Source organism: Equus caballus, chromosome 7 (genome assembly GCF_041296265.1).
Source record: "Equus caballus isolate H_3958 breed thoroughbred chromosome 7, TB-T2T, whole genome shotgun sequence".
Classification (NCBI taxonomy): domain Eukaryota; kingdom Metazoa; phylum Chordata; class Mammalia; order Perissodactyla; family Equidae; genus Equus; species Equus caballus.
This window is the reverse complement of record NC_091690.1, coordinates 75503467-75516420: the sequence shown is the minus strand read 5'-3', so window position 1 is coordinate 75516420 and position 12954 is coordinate 75503467. Positions and strand designations below refer to the sequence as shown.

Below are 12954 nucleotides of genomic sequence, written 5' to 3'. Positions count from 1 at the left end.
TTATATTAGTATAGTACATTTGTTACAAATGAAGGAGAAGAGAGAGGGTGTACAGAAAACAGGCAGCATGGGGGCCATAAGTGCTCAGCGTCTTGTAACGGGCAACTTGGGATTTGAGGTGAAATACCGCTGAAGGATGTAGTCATAGGAGATTCCAACCAGTACCAGGACAAGGACAAGAAAGGAAGCAACAAAAAACCATAGACGGCATTGATTCAAATGTTGGCACAAACCAACTTGACAATGCCAATGTGCTCATAGTAGGTGTGCGCAATAAGGTGAGCATCACAAAAGGGCAGACGGTGGATTAGGTAGATCACAGGCAAGGTGAGCATGACTGCACTGAATACAATGCCCACTCCAGTTCGTGACAGCTCTCAGACTGTCTGGACGGTTGTACAATGGAGTGGTGCACAAATGGCCACGTAGTGCATGTTCAAAAGCCATGGCCTGAAGAACTATAGATTCGTCCAGTGAAGGTGCTTATGAGAAATAGCTGGGTCACACAGGCTCCAAAGCCAATTTCAAGAGCGTTAACTCAGAAGGTATTCAACATATGTGGCATCGACAATGTGGAGAGGGCCAGATCTATGACTAATAAAATGGCCAGGAAGGATATTGGATTCAAGAAGATGTTTTTTATGTTAATTTGGCTATCAAAATTGTTACATTGCCGGTAATAGCCCCAATGTAAACACAACAGAAGGGAAAGTAAATCCAGGCATGGGCAGTCTCCAGCCATGGAGTGCCTAAAAAAATGTGCATGGATGGAACACAGTTATATTTTGATTGTGCATTCTGAATTTGGCTGGAATAGAAGATATGGTCTATTCCTAGAAAAAAAATTCTTAGGCATACTCTGAGATGGTTAGTTCATATTTTAGTACATTGCAAGAGAAGGCATTGGTGTTGTTTCTTGTCTATATTGGTCTATTAGAGAAAGGGAAAGGAAAATTCCTGACACTAGACACAATTAGAAACTAAGGAACACATCCTTCATGATGATTAAACATATCCATCATATCCTTATGATGATTCTAGACACAGTGTAGCCAATGTTGAGAAATAATGTAACATCCTCTGTAGTTCTGAACCAAAATAATTAATATTGTGTTACTATTTTTATGAGCAAAAAAATTGGTATTTGGATTGATATAAAATAGAAGAACTTCCCAAATTTTGAATGATAAGGACAAACCTAACAAATCACTAATGTAGCAAAAGACAGACAGATGTGGATATCTAAACATAGCCACACTAACATAAAGAAAAGCAGAGATAAAAGATATACACATATTATAATATCTATACACCAAATGCCTTAAGTATGTTTCATTTGAAACTTATCACCTGAATTCAAATTCAAAAATCCGCCTCTAAAATCAACAGGCATCCTCATGAAATCATTCAACATACACTTATAGATAAATATCCCAAAGGAAACTTAAACTCAAATATGCACAGAAAGATTTACCAAGTGAAAACAATTTCAGAACCAAAATATTTCTTAGTACAGCAGTGTGCATCTCTATGTTGCTGGGGTCATGGAAGAACATAAAGTAACAAAGAAGACTTTAGATTTTTCCCTGTTTCCTGTATTCAAGGATAACATTCAAGAAAGACTGTGAAACATTCAGAGGAGTTGAAATACAGAAGTTTGAGGGAAGTTCTGAGTGTGGTCCCAGCTCTCCCAGGTCAGGGCGAAGTAATATGCTCTTTACACTTACCCAGAGCAATATCCATAAGACCTTGTCCCTATCTTCTAATAATTTCTTTTTTAGTACAGAAAATCAGACATAATAAGGAAAGAAAAGACAACCAGAGAATGAGCAAAAAACAGAGAGTAAGAGCTTAGGAACATGGGAGATGAATAGAAAATAAATGAAACCAGGAGCTGATTTTTTTAAAAGATCAATAACCTTAACAAACCTCTAGCAAGATTGACAAAAGGAGTGAGAGAGAAGAAAGACACAATTTTCAATATCAGGAAGGAAACAGGATATCACTATAGATATTGTGGACATCAATAATTCTATAAAAACAATGACAATGTAAATTAAAGGAACCAGTTCCTCAAAATCCACAAACTGCCACTCCTCATTTATATGAAATAGGTCACTTGAATAGCCCTATAACAATTAAGGAAGAAATTTTAAATTTGCAACAAAGAAATATCCAGGTTGGATAATTTCATTGGAGAATTCTATTCAACTTTTGAAGAACAATTAACACTGATTCTTTATAATATCTTCCGTGAAGGAGGAGAGAACACTTCCCAATTCATCCTGTGAAGTTAACACAAACTTGATACTAAAACTAGATCAAGGAAGTACAAAAAATAAAAACTGCAGACCAATAACCACGTACATAGACAAAAAAATCCTTAAAAATATATTCGCAAATATAATTCAACAATACATGAAAAACAATTATGCAACATGATCAAGTGGTGTATATTACAGGACTGAAAGGCTGGTTCAATATTTGAAAGTCAATTAATGAAACCCATAAAAGTAGCAAGTTAAATAAGAAAAAAGCATATGAATATATCAATCAGTCAATGCAGGAAAAAAGCATTTTATGAAATTCAGCATTCGTTCATGTTAAAAACTCACAAAAAAAATACATTAAATGGGAACTTCCTCTACTTCACAAAGAGCATCAAAAAAAGCAAAAGCATACCAAAAAAAAAACCAAAACTGTAGTTAACATTATACTTTACAGTGAAAGACTGCAGGCTTTCCCTTAAGATTGCAAATAAGGCAAGGATATGCATTCTTATTGATATTATTCATAATACTGTTGGAAATCCTAGCCAGTGCAATCAGTCAAGAAAAGGAAATAAGAAACATACTGAACTAAAAAAGAAGAAGACTAATCCTCTTTTCAAATGTCAGGATTGTCTATGTTGAAAACACAAAGTAATCTACAAAAGCCACCTTACAAACAGAAACTTTTTAAAACAATCAAGTGAGTTCAGCAAGGCCCTAGGATACAAGATCAACATTAAAAATTTAATTGTATTTCTATATACTAGTAATTAACACACAAAATCCATACTTAAAAATTAAAAAGCCATCAAAACCATTTACATTCATGCTAAAAAAGGATGTACTTAAGTGTAAATCTAATAAAACATGTACAGTATGAAAACCACAAAATAATTCTCTTAAAAAGTTTAAAGTTCTAAGTAATTGGAGAGACTATACGCTGGGATCAGAAGACTCAACAGAGTACTGATGTAAAATTTACCCAAATCGATGGAGAGATTTAACACAATTCCTGTCAAAATATATGCAGGATTTTTGCCACTATAGACAATATTATCTTAAAATTTATATGGAAAGGCAAAGTATCTAGAATAGCTAAAGTAATTTTTTTTAAAGAATAAAGTGGAAAAATGAGTCTTCAAATTCAAGATATTATGTGGCTATAGTAATCAAGCCTGTTTGGTATTGTCAGAGGGTTAGACACATAGATAAAATGAAAAGACTATAAAATCCAGTAATAGTTCTATACAAATATGATCATCTAATTTTTAATACAAATTTATTGATGTAAAATTCACATATCATACAACTCATTTAAAATGTACAATTTAATTAATTTTTCTCCATTCTCACTTTTGCTACTGCACTGCAACGAACTTGAGAATATCTTCGTCACTCTCTAGAGAAATCTCAAATCTGTTAGCAATCACTCCTTTTCTTGCCCAATCATTTCTAGCCATAGGCAATCACTAATCTACTTTCTGTCTTCATAGATTTGCCTCTTCTTGACATTTTAGATAAAAGAAATCATACAATATGTGTTCTTGTATCACTGGTTTATTTTATTCAGCGTAGTGTTTTTTAATTGCAACCATCTTGTAGCAGATAATAAAACTTCATTCCTTTATATTGCCAAATAATATTCCATTGTATGGCTATATCACATTTTATTTAACCATTCATTGGTTGAAGTGCATTTGGGTTATTTCTGCTGTTTGGCTATTATGAAAGACACTGCTATGGACATTTGTGTACAATTTTTTGTGTGAACATGGTTTCTTTTTCTCCTGTGTATATACCTAGAAGTGGAATTACTGGGTTATATGGTAAACCTGCATTTAGACATTAGGGAAACGAAAATTAAAAACAGAATTAGATATTACTACACATTTATGAGAATAGTTGAAATGAAAAAAATAGTGAAACAAATACTGGCAAAGATGCAGAGAAACTGGATCACTCATGCATAGCTGATTGGAATGTTAAAGGAGACAGCCATTCTGGAAACAGTTTAGCAGTTTTTTAGCACACAAAGATTTAGCTGCCAAATAATCCACAATCAATGATTGTAGTCTTGGGTATTTATCCCAGAGAAATGAAAACTTATATTCACATAGAAACCTTTGCAAAATGCTTGTAGAAGCTCTATTCATAATTGACAAATGAGGGAAGCAACCCAGATGTCCTTCAATGAGTGAATGGTTAAACAAATGGCAGTATATTCATACCGTGGAATACTATAACTCATTGATCGAAGTGAAAAAAACCACGATGATAGAGGCAACAACTTGGTTGAACTTCCAGATAATTATGCTGAGTGAAAAAGCCAGTCTCCAAAGATGTCATACTATATGCTTTAATTTATGTAGCATTGCTTAAATGTTAAATAAAAATTATTGAAATAGATTAGTGGTCACAAGGATATAAGGCCAAGGGAGTCGAGTGAGAGTGGTAGGGAAGTGGCTGTGCCTATAAAAGGACAAGTTGAGGGATTCTAGTAGTGATGGAAATCTTCTGTATCTTGAATGTCTCAATGTCAACATCATGATGGTAATGTTGTTTTACAAGATGTTACTTTGGAGAGAACTGGATAAATGATATGCAGAATCTCTCGGTACTGCTGACAATTATATGTAAAACTAAAATCACTTTAAAATTTCAAATTTAGTTAGTAAAAACGTGGATGATATCCCTCTGTGGTTTGGATAGAATGTCTATAAGTATCAGTTTGGTCCAGTAGCTAGTGATATCTGTTTCACTTGCTCAATGAATTACTGAGAGTGAAGTGTTGAATTCACTATATTTGTAGATTTCTTCATATCTCTTCAAATATACAAGTTTTTGATACATGTATTTTCAACCTCCATTGTTACTCAATACTCCTTAAGATAGTCTTTGTTCTGAAATATATTTTGTATGATATCAATATATATTCTTCAGTTTTTCTTTGTTAATGTTTTTTTGTATATCTTTTTCCATTCTTTTCCATTTATGCTACTTAGATCTTTAAGTGCAGGAACATAGAGATAGATTTTGTTTTTTATCTAATCCAATAATCTGTCACTTTTAGTTCATTTATTGAAATTGTTCATTTTTAATGTGATTATTTAAATGTTTCATTGAAAATCTACCAACTTTGGTTCTTACTTGTTACATCTGTTTTTTCTTTTTTCCTTATTTTCCATCATCTTGTTTTGATTCAATATTTTTTAATGAATCTGTGTTATCTCCATTATCGAATGATTATTAAATTCATTTTTAAAATATTTACAATATATACATACCTTTGATTAATCATAGTATGTTTTGAAATAATACCACTTCATCTTTAGCATAAGAACCTCATATCATATTCCTAACTCTTCCCTCCTATTCTTCATGGTTTTTTGTTACACATTTTTTTACATGTGTTGTAGCAATACAATATATTGATAATATGTTTTCTATCTACAGTTGCTTAACTTTTAAAATAGTATGGAAAACTACAGCCTATTTGCCAAAATCAACTCACCACCTGTTTTTTGGGTAAAGCTTTTTTGGAACACAGACACGGTTGTTAAGTTTTGTTTAATATATGTCTATTTTTACATTACAGTGGTGGAATTGAATAATTGCAACAAAACCTATATGGCTGGCAAAGCTTAAAATTATTTCTATCTTGCCCTTTATAGTAAGTTTACTGAACTTTGTTTTAGTTAAATTAAAAATAGGAAAGTGAGGAATTTTAAGTTTATTCATTCTATTTATTTCATTACTACACATCAAGTTCCAGAGGCTCTGTTTATCTTCTCCAGTAGAGGTACCAAGTCTAGCAAGGCACCTGCAATTACAGCTACATCTGTTCAATTTTGTGGTGATTATCTAATAGCTACCATAAAAATCATTTTTGATGAAGAAGGAAAACAGGTGAATTGAACGTGAATATTGGAGGCAATTACACTTAGGAACTGGAAAAATAACCACAAAATTCTTTGTGCAAAATCATTAGACCTATTTTGAGGTATAGTTGGCCCAACATGCCAATTTTCAACTGGCTTTCACAGGCCTTATTTTAACTGGAGAGTCACTATGGAATTATACTTTTTGAATACTTAGTGGTTTTCATCTCAGAAGCTTTATCTAACAGTTCTTGAAAGTCTGAGCATTTTTCTTTCCCTAGTTAGCATTTATTTTGGCATATATTCTAAAGTAGCCTTTAGGATACTTTAGAGAAAAATCTGAAAAACATTTACTAAATAGGCTCATGGTGATATGCCAATGTCATTCTGCAGAAAGAAGCAGAATCTTTTCATCTGACATCATCTTTCTGCTTGAAACTCCTACAAAAATCATGCTTATTATAATCAATATCATTATTATATTTGTTTACCATAATCATTATCTACGTCATCATTAGACATGTTGAGCACTACAATACTTGCATATGGATTTACTCACTACTGGTAGTACCATCATCTTCTAATCATTATTATAGATTCCTATTGATCAAAACATTTCTACTCTACGCTGGCTTAATATTTTACCAGTTATGTTGATCTTACCCTTGATTACCCCTGAATCTCTAGATCTTACCACTGGTTACAAACTGTGGCATTTTGTCATCTGCCATTTAGTAATCGCATCGTCCTCTTTGATGCTATGGATCTTAGTTTCATGGCAACATCTTACACTGTCAACTCCAATCTTAGAGGTGAGATTCCACATAGCTGTTCAGTGATGAAAGTGCCCTCCTCAACATTTCTTAATACAAACCTTGGTAAACAAAATATTCTATAGGCCCTCTCCAGGAATAGAATCAAATGGTGGTTCTAATTCTCACGTAGTAAATCTTCTGTAGCTTAATCACCTCCTTAAAACATCTGACACTTCTATGAATATTAAATCAAGAAAAATCTGCAACTCTACTTAATTTATAGGGCCATTGATATGTACAGATTTTCAGGAGCCATTAATTAGATTATTAGGATTGAATCTCAGTACATCATATTTATTTATTTTCTACTTTTTTATTGAAGTATAATTGACAGACAATATCTTATTTGTTTCAGGTATACATGATAGAATACATATATTTATGTACATTTATAATTATATATATTTTATATGTATTATATATGTATCATAATACATATTTGTATTACACATGTATTATAATTATATATGTATTATTATATATTTTATATATTTATACTTTTAAATTTATATATAATTTAGATTAAAATATTATGTAATTATATATTTTAATAATACATAAATATACTTAATTGTACATACATACCACATATATTTATATACATTGCGGAACAATCACCACAGTAGACCTAGTTACCATCTGTTACCGTATAAAATTGTTACAATATTATTGAATATATTGTGTATGCTGTTCATTACATTTGCATTACGTTTGTTTTACACCTGGAAGTTTGTACCTCTTAATCCCCTTCATCTAGCCCACCCTCTATCCCCATCCCCCTCTGGTAACCACCAGTTTTTTTCCTGTATCTATGAGTCTTTTTCTGTTATGTTTTGGTTTGGTTTTTAGATTCTCTATATAAATGAAATCATGTGACATTTGTTTTTCTTTGTCTGACTTATTTCACTTAGCATAATACCCTCTAGGCCCATCCATGTTATCCCAAATGGCAAGATTTTCTTCTTTTTCATGGCTGAGTAATATTCCATTGTATACATACCACAACTTCTTTATCCATTCATCTATTGTTGGGAATTAGGTTGCTTCCATATCTTGGCTACTGTAAATAATACTGCACAGAACATAGGGTTACATACATCTCTTCAAATTAGTGTTTTTGTTTTCTTCAGATAAATACCTGCTAAAGGAGATCATAGCAGCATTCTTGCTAGGCTTTAAGCCTAGGAAAAATAAATTCCAAATGGGTCACTAGGAGACATGTGATCTGATACCAGATTGTTTGTGCCTTGGAATCAAAGGCCAGAAGGGAATATCTTATCAAGCATGAAGGCAAGGGGCTTATGAATGCCTGGCCCTTGCAGGAACAGAATGCCATCTGCCTACCTTGCTGACTGTTCCTAAGATACTCCCCAAGGGAATGACCTGGGATGGGCTGGTATGCTTCCGGGGATGAAGAATAGAACCTTTGGACTTCGGCTTGCGTGCCCCTGAAGGCATGAATTCCTGCTATTGTACATGCTTGAGATTCTTTACCAGCAAATAAATATGTGGTGATCCGAACGACCTCACCTCAGACCTTGAGGCTGATGGTCTCCTGTCCCGTTGAATAATATAGATTGTGTTCTGTCTATTAAGTCCGTCCACCCCTTCGGCTGGCTGCCTAGCTGGTCTCGGCAGCAAATACCCAGAAGCGGAATTGCGAGATCGTATGGCAGTTCTATTTTCAATTTTTGGAGGAATCTCGATACTGTTTTCCATACTGGCTGCACCAATTTACATTCCCACCAACAACGTGAAGGGGGTCCCATTTCTCCACATCCTTGCCAACACTTTCATTTGTTGTCTTTTTGATAATAGCCATTCTGACAAGTGTGAGGTGGTATCCCATTGTGGTTTTGGTTTGCATTTCCCTGATGATTAGTGATGTTGAACATCTTTTCAGATGCCTGTTGGCCATATGTATCTTTTCTTTGGAAAATTGTCTATTAAAGTTCTTTGATCATTTTTTAATCAGATTGTCTGTTTTCTTAAGTTGAGTAAGTCCTTCATATATTTTTGATATTAGCGCCTTATTAGATATATGATTTGCAAATATCTTCTATTTAATAGTTTGCAATTTTTTGTTGTTGATGGTTTCCTTCACTATGCAAAAGATTTTTAGTTTGATATCATCCCATTTGTTTATTTTTCTTTTGACCCCTTTCCTGAGGATACCAGTCCAAAACAACATTGCTAAGAGCCATACTAAAGAGTTGACTTCCTATGTCTTCTCCCAGGAGTTGTATAGTTTCAGGTCTTACATTCAAGTCTATAATCCCATGGTACTTTAGCTACAACTTGCCAGATACTACATAGAATAAGTTACCAAATGTTAATAAATTATCCTGTATTCAGCCTTCTATTTCATTAAACTTGCATGACACTCTCAAGGTTGGCATATACTTTCTTGGCTCCTTTCAGTAAACGATAATTTGATGGGAAATTCTTTTATGTTTAAACTCTTTTATCCCAAAGCAAAAATGATACTTACTCATTTGGGCTGCACTGACGTTCAAGAGATGAATCTTTTTAAAGCTGCTAACTTGCTCTTACAAAGTGCCTTGAATTGGCTATTAATTTCCTTTTTTTACATCTGGTTGTTCATAATGCCTTCTAATGCAGTTTAAATAAAGTGGATCATTTCACAATCATTAGAATTTTTATTACTAGCGTTCACTTGAGGTAGCAACTAATATACATTCCCATGCCTCATTTTTAACCTATTCCACCTCCCAATTAACCACAGGGAAATCTTTAGTAAGTATTATGCTAATGCAGACCCGTGTTTATCACTATCCTGCTTACCATCAGCAACAGGGTCCTTGCTGCTAAAAGCAAAACCTCCTTCTCAGTGCTTGCTTTCTAGAGCCACTATGGTTCCAATTGTCTTAATACAGATTCTCCAGAAAACAAAGACTGACTCAGTAAAATCGCACCGGAGTAAAATCCCAAGAAGCAGAAGTGAGGGACAGGGGAAACATAAAGCGAAGGAGGAGAGTCAAATGAGGATATTCTCTAGATCGTGGGTTGTTTAATGAAACAGCTCAGTTGCTGTTGTAGCAACATCCCCAAGATGTCATATAATCTACATCTCAGAAATGCACATTTAAAGGGAAGAAAGCCCAAAAGATTTATCCACTGGTCCTTTTTCTCATTTATTTTTATATTCTTTATCATTAATTTTATACTCAAGTACTTCCAGGAATTTTCCTAACCTCCTCCCGGTTTAAATGGCATATTTTCTCCATATACCTTAGGAGAATCACAAACATATTTTTCTGAAAGTGTTATAGAAATTAGACCTTGTGCAACTGAGTTAAGGTTGAGAGAAAGGAGGTAGTGGCAGGACTATGGGACTTAGGTATTCTCTTCCCATGTCTCATTATCTTCCTTGTGTCTCAAAGAACTTCTTGGGCTTCATCTCATATACAACCCTTGATTAATTTTACAGTGGGATGTCAGACAGTATCCTGACGATGATGGGTAACACGGTTTGCATGGTAACATTTTGGCTTTTGGCCAAGCGTTCAGTCTACTACAAGCCAGAAGTTCTTTTGTCAAAATGTGACTAGAAAATACAAAAGAGAAGAGGATTACATAATTTTTGTTCCAAAATCACAAAAAAATGCATTGTGCTTTACCTATCTAGGCCAGCCAAAATCTATCTGCTATAGGTATTTCAAGCACTATTGGATCCACTCAATAATATATTGCAAATGGCAGATCAAATTACTCGGCATTGTAAAAAAGCTGTGGATCCTTCTCTTTTATTGGTGTCCTTTCTAATTACTCAAAATGGGCAAATTTTCCAATTATTTAGAAAATGGGTTGGAGTAGTATATTGCAATGTGATATATTTTGCCTACAGAATCAAAAACGGCCAACTGGATTTTGTGTCTCTTTTTTCCTGATAAGTGAGGCCAGATCCAGCAACTTGTTCCTGACTTTGGAAAGCATATCTCAATATGTCAAAATCATTGAACTTCCTGGATTTTCTCCAATATGTCAGGCTTCTCAATTTTTAAGTGACTTATTTACAACCTGCTAACATGCAAGTGTTGAGTCAAATATCCAGATAAATTATTCCTTCTTGTTCACTATATCCAGTCAGCAAGATGTTCTAAGGAATGACGAAGGATCAAAAATCTGAGGACCACATTAGGATCAATGAACGGAAAGCTGATAAAGCTGTGAAGCAGAACAGTTTATTACTACCCTTGCCAGCTGAAGGCAAACCATTTTTTATGGTCTTTACTAACAAGATGGAATAAATAGAATTTGTCAAATCAATAGCTGCATACCAAATATTAGGAAATATGTTGATTTTATCAAGGAGTAAAGAACACCTGAAAAAGCAGCAGCAATTGGAAACACCACTTGATTAAGTTTCTGATGATACAGTCACCACTCAAGGTGAATTTGTCTTTCACATAGTTAAAAGAGGCAAGTTCAATGGAGATATTATAGGAATAAACATTTTAATTTCTTAATGGAAGAACTAATCCCTGCAATTTATTCATGAATGTGATATTGCTTTCTGTGATAAGTTGAGAGACCCTATGGACCCACCATGTGATGGACACAAGTCAAAACTCCATTGATTCCGTGATCTTCATATGCTCCCACACTGACTAGTGAACCACAGTGGGATTTTGCTTCTCCAGATATTAATGTAGGTTCAGGACCAGTGTCCATTAATCCCCCAAGACTCTAGCTATTCCCCATCCCAATGCACAGCCTTGATGACAAACGATCGAATGTCCCTTTCAAGAAGACAAGTATGTATTTGGCTGTTTAGCAGGACCTTTCTTCAAGGAGATACAGCCTCCACTTCAAATGGCTCTAGGTTTCAGAAATATCTCAAGATCAAATTCAGGAAGCACAATTCGACAGCAAAAGTTCCTGATGCCATTCCCAGCCTGCAGAGAATAGCCAAAACAGATCTTTTCCTGGTTTCTGGGTTCTCCTCGTGAATATATTTATCATAGCCATTGTGAAGACAGTATTTTCTAGTTCCTCTGAGGATAGAGTTAGGGGCTAGTTGAACAGGTATTACTTGATAAATCCACTGTAACATTCTGTGCTCCCTGAAATCTTTGGAAATTCCCCTTTACATGGCTTTTAAGGAAATTATTGCCTTTCAGTTTCATTTTCTGAAAGACATCTTTGAGTCCCACTTTCAGTCAACCAACAAAACAAATTGTTAGAGACACTCTCAAACACATTGAGTCCAGAATCTCTATTTAATGTCCTCATATTACAATTCAGCTTCATGCGAAGTCACATTTCTTCTCAGATCCAATACTCTTACATGTGTTCTCCAGATTTCTATCTGCTTAGTGTGGCAAATGCTTGCAGTTCTTTTTTTTTTTTTTCTTTTTGCTGAGGAAGATTAGCTCAGAGCTAACATCATTGCCAGTCTACCTCTACTTTATATGTGGGTCACCACCACAGCATGGCTGACGAATAGTGTAGGTCTGCGCCCAGGATCCAAACCTGCAAGCCCAGGCCACCAAAGTGGAGAAAGTCAAACCTAAACACTATGCCATGGGGCCAGCTCCCTTGCAACTCGTTTGGTTAGATTATTTTACTCTCTAGAACCTGTTGACATTCAAGTCCATTCATAGATCTAGAATTGTGCTTTCTCATACAGTTGACATTAGCCATATATGACTATTGAACATATGAAAGGTGGCAAATGCAATTGAAAGACCAAATTTTAATATTTATTTATTTTAATTAATTTAAGTTTAAAATCTAGATCAATATAAAATATTTGTCAGATGAATACAATGTTTTGTTTTGATCTTATAAGACTCCATTTCATTTCAGACATTGAAAATTTAGTGTACAAAATAAGATGTGTTTTAAGCATAAAATACTGAATTAAGAAGACATTTTGACGATTTAAAGGATTTAAAATATTTCTCTGATATTTTATATTGATTTTACATTTAAATAATTTGTGGATAGGTTAAGTAAGATTAAATA

General features: G+C 34.1%; 1 pseudogene; it reads right to left on the bottom strand.

Moving 5' to 3' along the window:
* On the bottom strand, window positions 1-797 carry LOC100630665 (olfactory receptor 52J3-like; annotated as a pseudogene).
* Between the last annotated feature and the right edge of the window lie 12157 nt (window positions 798-12954).